Raw genomic sequence first — 19,197 nt, 5'->3', positions numbered from 1 at the left:
AATTTTTGTTCATGTTCACTGAAACCAAGAGACTGTAGAACCAGGCACACCAGCCAAGAGAGGCTGAAGCAGACTCCCTTGCCATCTCCCCACCAACAAAGTCTCACAGTGCCTCCTGGGGTGACAATGCCCAGAACAGCACACATGGAACAGGAAGGGGCTATCATGGAGCCAGACATGACAGCTCCCTGGTCACTGCAGGCAGTACAGGGGAGATCATGACTATGGATACAGATCCCTGCACACCATTTTCTCTTTCCTTTCCTTTCCATTTCTTCTTTTTCTGCCATAATGGGGACTGAACCCAAGACCTTCACACTTAACTTCATCCCCAGCCCTTGTTTGCTTTTTATTTTGAAACGGTGCTGGTATTATGGATAGCTAAATTAGGTAGAAATATTATAGGCAGTCATATAGGCCTGAGCCTTTGAAAGTCAAAAGACAAGATGAAAACACATTATAATTGTGACCAGAGGTACATCAGTGGGAGGCCAGACCTCAAGATAAAGATAAAATGAAGTTCTTTGTCAGGCTTACATCCTGCCCCAAAAGATAAGTGGTAACACCTGGCCTAATAAAGTTTAGATAGATATCAGTTACCCTGGTAGGTGAACAAGATCCCCCAGATCCATCATTTCCTAGAAAATTCTTTGTTCTTTTCATGTACACTTGCTATGTGACTTGCTTCCCCATTAGATAATTTACCTAAGTGTCTATACTTGTAACCTTATTGATTAATCATAGCTTTAACCTAGGTTGTGCCCATGTGGTTGTGCTCTATAAATCTTCCACTGAGATGTAAAGTCCTAGACAACCCACTTTCTGAGCCTACTCCTGTCCCTCTCAGATAGGAGCTGAGTATGCCTCAGGAAATATTTTCTACTGTTAACCTCCATTGTTCCTGGAATTCACTCTTTGATTTTAAAGAGCACAAACTAGGCATATGAGACATCTAACAGGTTGGGAGTCATAACATTTTCCCTATGTCTTTGGAGGTCTGATATCATTCCTAATATCACTGGGACTACATGTGTGCACCACTCTGATAGGCCCTTCTCCCCCTTGAATGCTGAATCCCCCCACAGTGGGACAACTCTCTCTAGAGCCAGGTTATAGAGAACCAGATGTTCTTGCTCTCAGGAATTTGATAGTGCCTTGCGCCAGGGACTGGGTGTGGATAGGCAAGGCCTTGCCTTTTCCTCCTCTGTTGTCCCCACAGCCCAACTGTTAATCATCTCCCAGGAATTCTCCAAGTTCACCTGGGCTCCTGGTCAGAAATGCAGAAGCTTTCTTTAGCTCACACAAGTTCCACCAGGAACTCATGGTTGGGATCTGGGAATCTCTCAGTGAAGCCAGTGACTCAGGCTCCCTGAGCAACATGTGGAATCATTGTCCCAGGCTCCATGCACAGAGTCACTTTCCCAAGTTCTGTGTGTTGAGTTACTGTCTTGGGAACCATGTGTAGTGGCTGTTTGGTGATATGGGGGAATAGATGTAACTCCCAAACCTGCTAGATATCCAAAACATGAGTTTGTGTTCTCTAAAATCGAAGAATGAATTTTAGAAACAACAGAGGCTAAGAGTAGGAAAAATTTATTGAGGGAAAGAAAGCTTCTGTTTAAGAGGGATAGAAGGGAGATCACAAAGTGGGTTACCCTATTTCCCGGGGGGGGGATTATGGAGCAAAGCCATGAGGTGAGGTGGGTACAAAGTGGGATAAAACTATAAGACCCAGTGGAGAGCCAGGGATCTAGCTCAGTGGTGCCACTGCCTGCCTCTGGACCACAAGGTCAGAGTTTAATACCCCCCTCCAAAAAAAAAAAAAACCAATGGAAATTATGAGGAGTGCATGAGGTGGGGCAAAACCATGATGAACCAATAAGATTATCATCCAGGTATTATTGATTAAATGGGGATCAAATGGGAAAATAAGCCATATACAAGGAATTTCCCATTTAGAATATCATTCACTGCTATCTATCTCTAGGGGAGGTAGTACCACTTTATTTTTATAATGCTAACCAGTGAATGTACCTCAATTGTTCTCCATGGTGGCTCCTTACTATTTTGGCTCCTTGAGGGCTGGCTTCTTGAGGGCAGCCCCGACTATCTGCCTATAAGATATCTAATTAATTTACCTATCTACAATACTGGGACCCATGCGGCAGTCTCTGTGCTGTGCCTTATGTATTGATTTGCTGTCCTGGGCTCTACATGTAGTGGCTGTTCTGGGCCATTTCCCTGTCAGTCACCAGCATTCTTCCCAAAGTGCATCCTTCCCTTAGCACTCCGGCATTCACACCCCTCCTGCCCTCAGCCCAGGGCTGCATGGGTTGGGACCCAGGTCTAATATTTCATGGGAGCACAAGGTCCTAACTGCTTGGGATCTGAGGCTGAAACATGAGGACAACCAAGAAGGGCACTGTGGGAAGCAGTCTCTTTCCCCACTCAGGAGCAATAGTAGACAAAGTGACTGGCCACAGGTGAAACAACTTCATGGAAGCAACTGCCCAGCCATGCATTGCGTGGCATTCACCCCCTCAAAAATAACAAGTGAGTGAGTCATAAGCCTGTGCTTGAGGAACATGGAAGGCCTAGTGGGGCAAACAGTGCTCATGTCCCTTTGTGTTTGCAAGGAAACCACTGCATCACTATCATTTAGCTCTCCATTCTGCTAGTGAGAAGCATGATCCAAATATTGTATGAACCGTGAAACCAAAGTTTTAAATTTTTCTCAACTATTCCATTTTTAAATAAAAATTCACCAAGTTAATTTGTCTCATGAAAATAAATGAGTGTTTCCATTCTTGAATCAATAAAGCAGATAAAAGTTAGGAGCTACCTAGTGCTTTCTGTGTAGCTCATCCAAGCTGTCCAGACTTGGAGAAGAAACCATTCTATGTTCTGTCCATGGGGAAAACTGAGGAAATGCTAGATGCCGGTCCTGGGTTGGCTGTGGAAAAGTTCCCACCAGGTATTCTGATTTGGAAGCATATCTCCCTAGGGGTGGAGAAAAGCCTAGAGCCTGTATTGGCGTTTCCAGCTGCCACCCCTGTTCCCAGTCCCTCTGGTCCTTCAGAGGCTCTTCACCTCACTTCCCTGCTCTTGCAGTCCCTTCTCCCTGAAATATTCTCTGATCCCTTCCTGAGCACCCCAGTGTCCATTTATTCACTGTCCCCATTGCCTGTGATTCACCCATATGGCTACAGTCTCTGCCTTAATGGTGCTGTAATATATGAAGATACTTGTGTGTGGCCATGTGACCAGCTATTCCCCATCACTCCAAAACACACATAGAAGCATCCTGAAGGTAGAGCCTGCTGATTTATCTCAGTTTCCTGGGAAGGATCTCCTTGATAGTCATAGAGTAAATAATCATTAAATCTTCTTGAAGGGGTCAGGGGATGAACCAACACAGACCTGGGCACTAGGAGAAAAAGATGCCATCTTGGATCCCTTCTTGTTCCTCAGGAAGCTGGAAAGGAATACAATTCAACTATCTGGCCAGTTTTCCTGGGGCTGGGTCTTTCCCAGGTTTACAGAACATACTCTTAAGTGAAATAAGTATGAAGTGTATTAAGTGTATAAGTACCAAACAGTTTCTCTAGTGTGAAAAACTGGAAGTGTAAATAAGGTTCAAATTGTATAATTGATTATGTGAAATAGGAAGAAAAGGATTAAAGGAGTAGGGAAAGTGGAAAGGGTAGGGGTCAGGAAAGAAGGGAAAAGGAAAAATATTATAAAAGGAAAAAATGGAAACAAAATCTTTGTAAATAGGGAAGGGTGGAGGGGGAGGGCAGGGTAATGGGGAAAAATAAGAACCAAGATACATCAAGTAAAGGTACAAGATCCCAATGATGAATGTAACTGTACTGTATAACTAAAATTTACCGATAAACTTAATGAAAAAAAAAAGAATGTAAAGACTGGGCTACAATTCAGATTCCTTTAGGGGACAAGTAACTTCTAGTATAAAACAAAGAGGAAGGGAAACTGACAGTCTCTGTGGGGGTAACTTATGCTGGGCTGTGGGGAACAAGTTTATGTTTATGGCTGTCCTGGGTATTTGGGCAATGAATACTCAGAGGGTGGGGATCCATCACTTAAGGCCTATCTCATTTGAGAGAGAATGTTTGAAGGCTTTCTTCCCTGGAGAAGAAGACTAGCAGTCTGTCTTCGTTGGATAAGAAAACCCCAGGGTTCCTACAGTATGGCCTCTCTGGCTCCTTCAGTACAAAGGCTGGAAACTGAGCTGGTGTCAACCTCCCTCAGGGGGCTGGAGCCAGGCTGAAGACTTTGTTTATCCAATCTCTGAACCAGGCAGCCCCCACCTGTCTTAGTGTAGGGAGTTTGCCCATCCCCAAGCAGCACCTCTCACAAAAGCCTCAGTCAGCAAATCTTTATGGGGGTAAGCCAGGGAAAATTGGGGGTGGTACTGGTAAGAGGTTTAGGAAGGGGAGTTGGGAGAGACTTTTGTGTTGTTAGCTGGATGAGCTTTGCTCATTCCAGTGAGGCACACATAGGTGGAAGGAAGAAAAGATGGAGTGAGAAGAGGGTGAGATGGGAGGAGGGAGTGAATCAGCCTTCACAGGCCCCTGTCTGGTGGTGCAGCTGTAGATGTGTGATCTCATTTCATCCACTCAGCACTGAGACTTGTGAGACTAGGTACCATCCATACATCACAGACGGGCTCAGAGGGATTGAGAACCCAAGGCCACATGGCCAGGGGACATGAGTGGGTACATGGGAAGACTGCACAGACAGAGGAGATAGAAGGCTGTATGGACAGGGGAGATGGGGACCACAAAGCTAGGACTTATGGGGACCATGAAGTGAACATATCCTGTGCCAGACCATCAGCAAAGATTTGGAGGGGAAGGTAGTTAAAGAACACAAAAGAGAGTTTTGTTAAAACAGTTTAAAAGCAGAATAGCTTGTTTCTCCAAGTGACTTTTCTGCCAAGTATCAACCCATTTAATCTTTACAAAATTTCCATAGGATACTTCCACAGGAAAGGAAGACCCAGATGGGTCATGTCAGCTGCCCACAGCCAGAGGGCTTAGTGTGAGTAGAGTGAGGGCTCAGGCTGGGGTGGCAGGGATGCCAACCACCACTGGGGAAGATAATGCTGCTGCCCAATGCCAGGGGAGCAAGAGAAAGCTGAGAATGAAGCATGGACACCGATGTATCATCAGGGTAACAATGTGCTCCCAAGGCCTCACATCAGGGAGGCAAAACCACAGAGTCTTGGAGAGGTGTGAGGAGAAGAGAGAAGAGGAAAGAGCGGGGGCAGACTACCATTTCCTGGTGGCACTTACATCCACAGCCACTCCCTCTCCTCCTAGATGTGGGATCTCTCAGACTCCCCTCATGTAGAGTACTCAGCTCCTCTACAAGGGTTAATTCAGACTCTGGGCTAGTCCATGGTGGGCCATGTGGTAGAAATAGGTCCCTATGTTATCACTGGCTGGAACCAGTGCAGGCAGAGAGACTGCAGCATTTCAGAGGTGTTCACAAAAGCCAATGCAGCTGCTGTTTTGCTTGCTGGGATGCTTGTGTTCACAGCCCTGAGTGTGCATGGAGAAGTTCAACTACTATGTGGCAGCCATGCTGTTACAGAAGGAATTGGCAAGTGACACACAAGGGAGGCAGCAGAATGGAAGTAAAATTAAAAAGTTTACTCCATCGATGGGGATCAATGACACCTAATGGCAGTGCCCTGGTCAATTCCCCATTAGGTAACATCTCCTTCTTTTGTAGGGTTTTACAGCCTTGATCTTCTTCAGTTGGTTACATTGTATTTTCACAGCTCACATTGCTGATACCCAAAACATGGTGGCAAGGTAGTTGAATTTCAACCTGGACGCAGTTTTTGTCAGGGAAGTTACCTTTAAGATTTATTCAGTTACCTGTTCTAGCCAGGGGGAAGGGAGCATGTTTGGTCAACAAAGCTAACAATGGTTTTTTTCACTTACAAAACTTTTGAGGGAGACTAGATGTCTCAGGTGCCAGTTAATTCTGAACTAAGCGGAGTGAGGGGCAGAAGCTATCTTGCATTGTAACATTTCCTAAGTTTTTTCTGTTAAAGTTTTCCCTATCAATGCTATGAGAAAGTCCAGGTTGAATGCAGGTGTTGTGCATTCTGGCCAACAGCCCCAAATGAGGCTCCAACCAAAAGCCACTGTTGGCCACCAGACAGGAGACAATTTCCCGATGACTCTGGTCCACAGCTGACAAGTCACCCACTGTTCATCTCTGCACCTGCCCAGCAGAGACTCCAGACATCCTGGAACAGAGTTGAGCTATGCCATCCAGCCTGCCAACATCCTCAACATAAGTCTGGCATAATGGAACATACTTGTAATCCCATTACTTTATGAGGCTGAAGCAGGAGCATCATAAGTTGGAGCCCAGTCTGGACTACAAAGTGAGACTTTGTCTCAAAATTAAAAATTAAAAAAGAGCTGGGACATAGCTCAGTGTGAAGGCCATGGTTCAGTCCTTGGTGCCTCCCACCCAAGAATCCACAAGCTCAATAAATTGGTGGTTCTATGCCACACATTTTGAGGTATACTGTTGTGCAGTGATGATTGTTTTATTTATTCTGGTAGGGATCGTATGTTCTCTTCCTGGTCCTCCAAACCAGTTCTCACTGCTTGGTAAACTGCTGGATACCTATGGTGGCTTTCCCCTATGGACTGACTGCATAGCTCATCTCAGTGGCACTCTTCGATGGGGGTTCTTCAGCTCCCCTAGAAAAGATGAGCCAGGTCTTTCCTAGCTGCCTGTCCTAAATGGTCCAAATTTGCTGCAACTCCTTTGCACCCCTCTCTTTAACCTGCAGCTTCTCATCCCCAGGTGCATCCTCATTTGGATAACAAATGCCTTTTGACTCTTCACTCCAGGACAGAAGCTTTTTGTCCCCTCTGGAGCCCTTGAGCCTCTCTCCACCACCTCCAAGCAGCCAGCAGCTCCTGAGTAGGAAACCTTAGTGATCCTTCTCTGGCTGTGGTTCCACCCTGCTGGATAATTTCATGGTGTTTGACATTCTTCAAGAAACTAGGTGATTGTTCCTCTCCTAAATCAGTGCTTAGTAGGAGGACTTCTCTTCTTTTAGCAGAAGCTTATTGTAGTTCCAGTGAGGTAGCAATCCTCACTGCCATTAAAGCCCAGATGAGGTGTGGCTTTTATCTGAATTGATGCTGAAATTTAAAGCTAACAGCATGGAAGAGATGGGAACGTTGGCTGTACACTGGTGGATGTCAATAGTTTTCACTGATGCCCGTATGTAACCCTCTGAGTCCAGTTTCCCTGTCTGCAGAATGCAGATTGGAATTCCTACCCAGGGATGTGAAGATAGACTGAGAGAACATGGGTCACCAGGTCCAACAGAAGTTTGATTGGAAGAAGAGGTTTAAGATCTCATTATTTTTGTTGCACTTGTTACTATTTGTGGTCATCCTGCAGCAAGTCCTATTGGTTCTACCTTCCTATATATCCCAAATCTTACCACCTCCTCCACAATCACCTAGCACTCTCCTCTGGTCCCCTGCCTTAGTCCTGGACATTCTGTCCCTTTACATAGCATCCAAAACAATCCTGTCAAACTCTACTGGCTTCTTCCAGGTGCCCAGCCCTTCAACCATTTCCCTTCTTGCTCATAGTAAACTTCTCACAGGAGCTTAGTTCCATGCTAGGTTAGACAGTGCATACCAGCCTCAGAGCTGTGTGCTATTTCTCCTAGGGTACAGGATGCAGGTGCTGGCTTCCTCCAAGGCTGCAATGCCATCTTCTCTCTGAGTTCTCCATGGAGCATCCAATTTCAAATCGTTTCCACCCTCATCCTCTGCTTTATTTTTGTAGTATTGCTTGCTTATTTATTTGTGTCTATTGTCTACATCTCCCAGCTAGAATCTAAGCTCCACAAGAGAAGGGTGGCCACTTTTTCCTTCTTATGTTGCCTTTGTCTGAGACAGTGCCTGGCCCATCACATAGCCTCACAGAGAGAAGGCGGAGTTGGCCACAGGTCCCAGAAGCACTTGGCTGCTGGCTTCCATTTCATCCTCATGAAGATGACTGCTGTGCAATTCCTGCTTCCACCACTATTTTGCTTAAGGACAGGACCACTGGGCTACCCTGTGCTAGCTTGGAAATGAGGAAGGATAAATGCCTTAGGCAGAAATTTATGGAAGTGGAAGGATGCAGGAATCCTAAGAAGACTGAGTTCTGCTTCCTGTTCAGAGGTCCCCAGTAAGCAAGCATGGGACTCCTTCTCATCAGTCCCGGATGTAGGTCAGTTCAGTGAGGATGGGTTTACTTTTATGAGGCACATTCAGTAGAGCCCATAAATGCTGGGTTTGATTTGCACCCACACTTGTGAGCCATGGTAAGAGAGTCTATTGTATTAATAGGCAGGAACAAGGATTGCTACTCTTATCAGCCACAAGATCACAAGGGGAGGCACTGGATCCACAGCATCCTGCACAGTGTTCAGCAAGGTACCTGAGATACTCCACGTTTCATTGGGAAATTGGCTTTGTGTTAGCCAGTTGTGGGCCACTGTAAGTGTTCTGAGCCAATTTAAGGCAAATGAGACTTAGCTATGAAGTGGGAGGTGTGACTAAAATATACAGTAAATGTTAAAAATTTTTTAAATTAGTAAGTGAAAAGCCCATTGACATTAATCCTCCTCACTGCTCCCATTCCCCACCACTTCAGATACACTTATCCCATCATTCCTGCTACTTTTTGACACAGTTCTGGAAGTCCTGAGACTTATCCCAAGCTCCTTTTGTTTAGGTGGTCCAATGTCTTCCCTTCCCCAGGTGTGTGCTTGTCAACATCTGCTTATGTAATTCGTTTGTTCAACTATGGTCCTATCCTAGGTATTCCTTCAGGCTTCTGTCTTGGTTACTTCCTGTCCTTTTGTAATGAAAAAGTGAAGTGGCAGGGCTTATAGGAAGATAGCTTTAGACTTACTGGTTAAGAAAAGGTGACATATGTATGTGTGTATCTAGTGCAGTATTATACTGATGTCAAAGTGAGAACATGTGTACATGTGTAGATGTGTGTGTGTGTGTGTGTGCGTGCATGCATGTGAGTGAGTGTTTTACATATTAAGTAATAATCCTTAGGTGGCTGTGGCTTACCTCCCTTGCATTCTGTCAGGTGGGTGAGGGCAGCTGGCTTTCCTGGTCTTTCATTTCTAGCTTCCTCAGTGATAATTCTTCTTGATAGATTCTTATGTTAATTGTGTTATCTGGTGCATCTCTTAAATCTAGTTTCTCTCCCTTCTTTATCTTAATTGCCTTAACTGCAGAGTCTATCTGTGAAGGCAGAAACTGCTCTTGGTAAGTTTCCTTATTGCTCTTAATAAAGCTTAGTAAGGTCTTTATCTTATCTTTTCCCTACCTTCTCCGTATGAAGGTCCCTGTCCTTACAGCTGCAAGAAGGCTGCTGATGGAGAAAACATGGGAGTATGGGGTGATTGCTTTCAAGTGTCTGAGTGGGCCTTTGTAAGCAGTGATATTTTGGGAAGGAGGCAGTGACACCAGGCCATGTGGCTTTCCTCAAAGCCTCTGATCTAGTGGGAGGTAAGAGATGGAGGCTCAGATCTAGGCAGACAGAGGCTGAAAATTAAGCCATTCAGATATAAAAATCCATGTGTACATGCTGGGCACTGCGCAAACCAAAGAGAGACCTGGTTCATCACTGGCTGCACTATGGGTCCTCAAGAAATAAAAAAATAAAACTAGGAACCAGGTTTGTTGGATTCCAAAGCCCTAAAAGCAAATATCTAACCATACTCTGCCCCTGTTTGCAATCTCTTAGAGGAAGGAAGGAAAGTTCACTCCTCTGGTAGGGAAATGAGACAGAGGAAGAGCCAGCACTGGGCAGCAGGTTCAGGCCTTGGTCTAGCAGGTGTGACAGAGCTGTGCCTTCCAACTCTGTTGCCAGCCTATCCTCTCTGGATTCCCATTGCCCTGGTGCAAGCCCGGGTCAGGACACAAGGAGGCTGGGCCTCACATTTATGAAGTGGTGTTCTCCGTGTTTATGGAAATCTCTAGAAAGTCAGATACTTATTTCCCTCCTGAGATTTCTTCAGTTTGCAAGCAATTTCCTGACTTACTTGGTGTATAGTTTTTTATTTTGTTTTGTTTTTCTTTTATTACTCTACCCTCGAAAGGCACAAAATGTAGTATTAAAAACACCAATTTGAGGCAGGCATGGTCTGACATGCCTGTAATTCCAGTATTCTGGGAGGCTGAAGCAGGACACACTTTTTCAAAATAAGAAAAGGCCTGGGGATATGGAGAATTTGAAGGCTTGAAATTCAATCCCCAGTAATTCCCACCGCCCCACCCCCGCAAAATCTGAGAATGTGTTGTCTGGATTTGAAAGTTGTAAGACTTCAGGCAGGTTACTGACAACACCACCGCCGTGGCCTGGCTTTAAGGATCTCCTCAGTGAAGGGGCTAGAATCCTGCAGAGAATTGCTGTCCAGGTCTCAGGGCTGGCTAAGAGTGTTTTTCTTTTGTGCTGTGAGAGGTCACGGGAGGTTGAAAGAGAGGCTGCACGAACGTCAGAAGCATAGAGAAATTAGGCTGAAACCAGAGGACAAAGGGAAACAATGGCAGGAAAGGGGTCCATCATCAGACAAATGAGCAGGAGCTGCAGGAGCAGTCTGGGCTCAGTGCTGCCACCTGCAGGGCCTGCAAGGCAGCGCGGCACCTTCGCTGCTTCAGAACCATCTGTTTCAGGCTTCAGAGCTGCTGGCTGGCACTAGTTCCGGGACTTGGTTATCAAGCAACATCCTTTCTAAAAGTGGGGAGTAGTTGAAAGAAGAGAAGAGGGCGCAGCTGCACGTGAGAGCAATAGAAACCGTGTGCGGACGCGCCGCCCAGTGCTGGGTGAGCAGTCGATGAGCTGCCGCGTGCAACTGTGTTTAGGGCACACATAAGAGGAGCTCATTGGTTTGCCACCCTCACCTAGGTCACCTAGGTCCCGAAAACTGTCTATGTCACTGTGCGCCATGACATTATTTTTACATCTTTCCAAAGTGGAAAGGTGCGCAAAACTGAGCTGACGAAGTGGGCCGGACAGTCATGGAGAGCCTTGTTTGCGTGTGAAACCCTCAGCTCCTGCTTTGAACATCAAGTTCTAGCAGCGATTTTTACTCACATGGATGATCCGGTTCTTCTATGGCCAGGATGAACTCTTTGTCCTTTTGTAAGTTGAAGCTATTTTTATTTATTCAAGCCAACCTGGATGAATTAATGTTGTAGACTAAAATACAAAAGACGGTACCTTGCGTGGATTTACTAACTCATACTCCACTAATGAGTGGACTGCCTGTGCTGCCGTTGGATCATAGTAATGTCCATGACTATGCCCATTCCTACGGAATGAACAGAGCTTTTGGTTGTTGGGTTTTTGAGATAGATTTTGCTAAACTGCCTAGATCAGTGTTGTAGTGAAGGCTTGCAAGGAAATAGATTTAATATAGGATATATAATTTATAGGATTATTTTATAGTATACACACAAAAAGTCAAAGGCAGAAGATTGCGAGAAATCTGTGTGTGAGTCAGAGACTTGAAGAATCCAGCTGAGGGCCTGGATTCCACACCTTCAGGAGTCCAGCCAGAGGCCTAGAATCCGTGACAATGTCTCATGCAAATCCGTATCAAGGATCTGCACTGGGAAGGCTCAAAGGTCAGTGGTGGAAGTGAAAAAGTCTGCACTGGCCAGGAGGGTAAAAGATCTGTGCCAGGAGGCTAAGGGATCTGTCCTGGAGCCAAGAAGTTATGCTCAAGGCAAAAACCAGAGCTTCCCTGAAGAGAACAGCAGCCATCCCCTATGATATCAAGGGTCCAAGCTTCTCTGATGAGGATGAGAACAGCTGAGTTCCTATCAAGAAAAGCAGCCATAGCAAGTCTCTTCTGGAAAATCAGCAGCATGCGATCTTCCCCTCCCATTCTTCTTTTATGTCATTTTGGCAACAGTTCTCAGGTGGATGTTCCATGCTCAGCACCATGAATCCATCATAATCAGCCTCCTGCCTTAGCCTCTGGAGTACAGGCATTATAGGTATATGTTATTATGTTCGGTTTGAAACAGAGCTTCTTCAGCTTTACTGTACATGCTGTTCATGCAGGATTCTTATTAAGGTGCTGCCTCTGACTCTGAGTCTGGGGTGGCAGTCTTAGATTTGGTGTCTGAACAATCTCTCAAGTAAGGTTGATTCTGCTCATCTAGCACAAACACTTTGCATTTTAAGGAAAAAGAAGAACCTGAAGTTCCTTTAAATCATCAAAATACATTTACATTTAAATCACTTGCATGTTAATTATATTTTTTGTTTTCTTATGCTTGGAGCACTAGCAAACTGTTCCACCTAATACAAAATAGAACAAAACCACAAACTGACCAGTTTGGACACTGAATTTACAAACATTTATTTTCTCCCCCAGACTAGATCATTATATTATCTTTAGAAACTGTGCAACCTGAAAGGATATTGCCTTCAACCAGAAAGTAGTTTGGGCTCTATAAGAATTATTTTCCAAACAGGAAGGAAAAATAAGAAAAAGGGTCAAAATTAAACTTTGCACTTTTCCAGGTTCTCCACGATCACTCTGTCCTCCACAGAAGCAAGGATAGAGCAGTAGTCCTGTGACCCACTTTGAAACCCAGAAATATCTTCTAATGTACCTGGGGGTCCATTATGACAACACTTATCACGTCTGCAGGTACTGAGAGGGAAAAGCAACCCATTCTTAGGTGAGATGGAGCAACAGTGATCATGAAGCCTAGGAGATAGGCTGTTTGTAGCAGTAACAAGCAAAGTGACCTATACGCAGCCTGCCATTAGTTGTCTGTTTTGTCTGGAGTCCATTTAGTTGTACCTGTTGATGCTGTAGTAACAAATGCCAACCTTTTATGTACACGAGAAACCACACTAGGGAGCGGGAGTGAAGCAGAGCTACAGCCTTTCCTGTGCATTTTTCCCACATCAATTAAAACACACACTGAGGGTGCTGTGTTCTCTCAAACACTTTTTATTTCAGCAAATGAAATAGGTACATTTGAAAGCTTCAGTGTTAGTGGCTGCTTAGGTGTCTTGGAGAATACAACAATGTCTCTCTCAGATGAGAGTAGTGGGAAATAGAGAACTGAGTGAGAACAAAATGAAAGACGGGGTGACATCTGCCACCAGGAACAAAGCACCTGGGTGTGCATAATGGTGTTTCACAAAGTGCCCTTACTCATCTCCATGGCTTTGACAGTGACTATCAGCTCTGCCTCGCCAAGACCCATATGCGCCATAAAGGGTGGGCAGTGCCGGAGTAGGGAGAAGGCTTCTGATGCCAAGGTCCTGGGGCCCATTTTTTTCCGCTCTCTTTTTCCATTGCAATCCCTGCTCTGATACCTAAGAATGTCTACACAGCTTTAGTTCTTTAGCATGAGACATTGCTTGAACCTAGATTTAAGCTATATTAATTTTATGTAATTATCATCATCAGTGACATCTATGAGAACCAACACTTGCTCAGGGTTAACCATGATTTCAAGCAGAGAAGACAAGGTACCATCTCCTTACTCCAAGTTTTAACACTCCTGGGAAGGGCTGAGGTCCTGTGTCCAATCCTGGACTAATGTGTGTGGTCAGAGGGATGAGAGACTGTGATTGGCCTAGTGATGACTCAGTGACCTCTCTGTTTGCCAGAATTAAGTGTGTGTGTGTGTGTGTGTGTGTGTGTGTGTGTGTGTGTGTGTGCTTGTGGTTAATGATTGACAGACCTCAGTACAACTGCATTTTGAGTAATAGTTCCCAAAGAGGATGTTCTTCCCTTCTGAAAAAAAAAATTCATGTCTGCCACAACTTTGAGCAAATTACCTAACCTATTTACTTTTGGATAGTTTGTTTAATGGAGAAGTCAGATTACAAGGATTGCATCCTTTCATTCCAAGGATCCAAAAATGTCTAGTTCTATAATCTTTTAAATTGGAGCACTTTATAGGCATTTCACATCTGACCCCGACAAGTAGACAGAGCTGATGCTATTTTATCCTATAATAAGATGGAGAACCGAGGTTCACAAAGTTAATAACTTCCTCTAGGCACTAGAATGGGATACTGGAAAGCATGGCTTGGGAAAGGGAAGGAATTTGAGTTGGGGAGATTGCATTTGGCACGAGACTGAGATAAAACCTAGAGGAGCTGCTTCTTTTTTTCCAGTGCACAAGGCTGGAAGTGGTCAGAGAAGTCACTGCTGTTTGCTTTAGGATTTCTCTAAGTAAATATTTGTAGCACACAATCAATGAAGTCTAAAAGCCAGTGGGATGTGTTTTATTTTAATAAGGCTTAAATTAATTGGACATGCTATGCATCAACAAATATCTATTAAGATAACAAGGGAATAGCTTACAAGCTTAGGGTATATTTTTGAGCAAGTATATCTGTTTAGGATTTAAAAAAATTAAAAGCCAATTTGATTGAGACTTAGAAATATAATCACCTGGCATGTTGGCATACACTTATAATCCCTGCACTATAGGAGGCTGAAGAAGGAATGCTACAAGTTCAAACCAAGACTGGGTAACTTGGGGACAATGAGATGCTGTCTCAAAAAATGGAAAAGGGGGGCTGGGAATTTATTTTAGTGGTGCTGCTGCCTACCTCACAAGAGCAAGGTCCCGAGTTCAATTCCCAGTACATACATGCATACATACCTAAATAAATATTTTAAAAGGGTAGGAATGTAGTTCAGTGTGAGAGGCCTGAGTTTAATCCCTACTACTTAAAAAATTATAAAAATATTATTCAAAACCCTTAGTACACTGCCTTTAGTCTGCCAAAAAATTAATTCATCCCTGAAAGAATAAATATGAATATTACAATGATGCTCACTGAAACTTCTGATACAGCAGTAAAAGTTGGAAGTAACATAGGTGAAAGATTAAGAGGATTGTGGTAACTTTAAACCATCATAATTAAAAATAAACTGTCAAAGAATAATTAGTGACAAGATCATTCTTAGGAATGTAGCAATGGGAACACAGGCTTTGTAGTCATTGAACCTGGCTTCTGAACCTCACTCACCTAATTCCCTATGTGTGACCTTAGATGATTTATGCTTCATTTTATCAGCCATAAAATGGGGCCAATTCTCATATCTGCCTCTAAAGCTCATTGAGGGAATCAAGTGAGGTGAGGGGTTTTGAACTGCTTCTCACAAAGTCAGGTACTCTCAAAAATTTATACAACAGTATGTTTTCTTCTTTGATAATTTGTATTTTCTAGGTTTTAACCAATGATTTAATTCATGCCGCAAAAAATAGAAAGTTATGTTTTTAGAAGTTTAAAAAATTTAAATTTCTTTAATTATAGTAAAATATGAATGTGCCTGCAATTTATTTATTTATTTATTATTATTTTTTGTTTATTTATTCATTCCAGTGCTGGAGATATAACTCAGGACCTTGTGCTTTCAAGGCAGGCAGCATGGCATCACTGAGCTAAGTTCCTGGCCCTTACACCTGCAGTTTAGTGTCTTACATGTCTAGTAATTTGAAACATTGGGGCAGATGCTGGCTGGAGTTATGGGAGTTTGTCTTGGGCAGTGACTTCAAGGTGGCATGGGGGACAGGGCCCTTTTCTCAAAGATCCTTCTCTATGAGTAAGAATCACTGGTGCCTTGTTCATCAGGGAATCTCATTTCATCATTTCCAAGATCAGAGTGATTCTCTTTAATCAGTGAGCTCCTACCAGCTAGTCACTATAGGAAATATTCTAGGTGTTCCAATGGTAATTTCAGACATCTTTGTTTTAATTACAGAACTCTGTCTTAATTGTACTACTGGCGGATATGTGACCTCCAGCCTGCTTGGTTTGGCTCATGCAAATTTAAATGAACAAATACTGTGTCTTGCTGGTCCCTGTTCATCCTGGAGGCAAGGACATGGGTGGGGCCTGTCGGGGAATCAGGGCTACCAAAGAAATAAAAGGCAGGAAGGGTTAGTTATGAGAATATTAATTCAAAATAAAAAAGCAGTGTTTTAAAATTTTAATACAACTGTGTTTAAAAATGTCTTGGCCCTGCTACCTTTACCAAAGTGCCCAGCTTTAGAAAGAGATAAACTTCTCAATCCTATGAAAAAAAAACTCAAGGTCACAAAAGGTGACAAAAAGTGACTCGGGAAATATCAGGTCAGTGACATAATAATCTAATTTTAATAATGAGTGAGGCCATGTCACTGCAGTGATGCTTTTGTCATCATTCCTGTTCTCCCCACCTCCTCAGAAGAGCAATGTCAGAGCCTCTGTGGTGCCCACTGTCTGTGGAGGATAAGACACTGAACAACAAGAAACAAATCCCTGAGAATTGCAGTTCCTCAGCATCTTAGCCTAGTGACTAAGAATAAACTCACTGCTCAATGGTGAGCTAAGCTGCAGTCTCCTTTTTATAGTACTACAACTTGTGTAGTTGGGTGCAGTGCAATTCAATAAATATTTCAGTTGCTACTGTGCCAACTCTAACAAAATTTACATCATATCTAAAATATCTTCTAATTCAGATGACTCATGACCCAAGAAAGCAGAACATCTGTCACAGAGAGTGCCATAGTCAGGGAGCAGAAGGACTGTGCCAGTGGCCCTGGACCATTGGGTTCCCTCTTGGCAGACAGAACCTTCCCTTTTAAAAGACAGAGAATTGGTTGCTATGCTCTGAGATGTGCAGTGATTTTAGAAAACTAGGTGAAAGTAGCATTTCAACTTTCATCTCAGGGTCAATCACAGAGCCTTTGCCAAAGAGGTTCTGGAATCCTGATTGGACTGGTCCACTTCTCACCCAAGCCTCTGTAGCAGGTCCTCCAGGGTCATGATTATAACCATGGCCACATGCCTAGGTTATTGAAGATAAGTATGGAAATAGTTTCCCTTCTGAAGAGTGTAGTCTACAAGATCCCAAGAAAAATGAGGTACTTCCATAAAGGTAGACTCCCTGTTGGTCCTCGGGGGTTAGTCTTGTGTTGGTCTTTGCCATGCTGTCTATGGACCTCAGCCTCTCCAAGCTCCCATCAGCTGGGCTAAGCCCACAGTGCCCCTCTGCTCTGGAAACTCCTTGTCTCCCTGCTGTGACTTCCTGCTGTCCCCAGATTTCCCTCTCTCTTACAAAGCTCAGCTCCTAGGACTACCTCCTGCAGGAGGCATGGCCTCTCCCTAAATTCTACTACATGCTCACTTTTCTCTCCTAGTCATTTCCTACCATGTACTGTGTTATTTAAACACTCTTCTTCTCCTTACTGGACTGGATGGGCCTTGGTGGTGTAATCTTTTGTCTTTATCAAGTTTAAAATCCAGCCCAAATACCTAACCTGGTGCTTGTATAAGTATAAAGCCATCAGACATTTCTGGATGCCTTCACGCTTCCCAAGGAGTAGTTATTCCAGGTCCTTTCTCAGGCGTTTGCTTATTTCTATTTTGGGGAATCTGGGCTATGTGATTCTCTGGGAATAACTGGATCTACCAGGGCAAACACTCAGTTGAGTTTTTTAGAGAATTAAGTGACATGGTTTTGAGAAAAGATGGACAAATTCTCTGAACACAGGCATCTCTACCTTTCAGTCTGCTTCAGTTACACATTTTATTTTGGACAGTGCTTTGTCTACCTGAGCCCAGTATGGCCCCTGAGTTAAATATTGGTCTTTAGGCTGCATTTCCTATTTTCCTGTGAAAGATGTCATAAATAGACCCAAGCAAGTGCCCTTTCTCCCTCTTTTGATTTCAAGGAAGGACATTTGGGAATTCAGAGGGTATCTCCACTGGGTTTGAATGAGAGTAGATACGTGTGCCTTTCAGTGAGGGTGAATTCTTTGTTTTGTTTTGTTTTGTTTTGGGGCGGGCGGGATGTGAATTTTTTTCTGTCTGACCTGGGACTATCTCAGCTTTGCACAAACAAGAGACCAAGTGGCAGCAGAAGATGTCCCTGGAACAGGTGGCTGCGGCAGAGTAGAGGCAGAGAAACAGACCATGTGCTGAACCCTCAGGGGAGGCTGCTCCTGTGGAAGTGGGGCCCATCTGTGGAGAAGGCAGAAGGGAAAATTACCGGTAGCAGTGATTGTAAGACACAGGAAGAAGAGCCAGGCTTGCCCAAGGCTTGTGTGCATCCTTTCCCTTTGCAAACTTCCAAGTAGAAGGAAATGCTTCCAGCTGGTTTAGGGATTTGCATCTACAGACAGAATTCAAGGGTACCCCAAAGCACCATGGGGCCATTATAGAAAAACCACATACATTTGGCCTCCGTTGTGAAGAAAACTGTCCTGAAAGCTGCAAGGGTGAACATGTCTAGTGTCACCCAGAGAAAGCATCAAAGCAACTCTTGAGCTCCATTCAGCACGTTCAGGGGTATAATGCTCACACGTGCATACTTCCTGATGTCCAGGGCAGCTCAAGGCTTCCAGTGTCTCCATTTTTCAAATTTATTTCTTTAAGTCATTGTTAATAATGCTGCCCAAAAGCCGCATTGAAGAGGAATGTTTTCAGATGGTGAGGATAGAGGCTTCAGCGGATAATGCTTCCCTGGGCAACAGGAACTTTAATTTTATTTTACTTTTTCTATTTTAATCAGTCACTATGGGAAGAAAAAACTGGGTCTCGAGATTATTTTTGTTTTGCAGGTTATTTTTCTGGACGATTAAACGCTCTAATTTTCTTTCAAGAAGCTGTCTGGCCACCGTGTTATCGTGTGTGGGGGGGGAGTGGGGGGCGGGTACATCACTTTTCTCTTAATTAAGTTTTATAGGGAACTCTATCTTGAGAGGGAAAAGGGGATGCTAAGCCACGACAGCCTCCCCAATCCCATCTCCACGCACATCTGCTCACTGCGGGCCCAGGTACCAGCTACGTTCATCATTTTCAAGTCCTCAGAGAAGCTGAACGGATGACCCCGGCAGGCTCAGAGTGCATCAGAGCAGCCGCGGCTCTGCACCACCTCCGTGCTCTGCGCTCCTGGGTCCTCCGTGGATCCGGCTGGATAAGAGCCGACTCCTGGAGGCACAGGGCAGTCGGGCTCCGGAGGATGAAGTCGGTGTCCGGCGCCCCGGCTCGGCCCGGGAAGGAGGTGCCTGGAACTGGTCCCCGCCTTGGTTAGCGCGGAGCCCGCGGGTTGGACGGCGGTGGAGACGCTGCCCT

Source organism: Fukomys damarensis, unplaced genomic scaffold (assembly GCF_012274545.1).
Source record: "Fukomys damarensis isolate Sample0158 unplaced genomic scaffold, DMR_v1.0_HiC HiC_scaffold_38, whole genome shotgun sequence".
NCBI classification, from domain to species: domain Eukaryota; kingdom Metazoa; phylum Chordata; class Mammalia; order Rodentia; family Bathyergidae; genus Fukomys; species Fukomys damarensis.
This window is presented reverse-complemented; position numbering follows the sequence as displayed.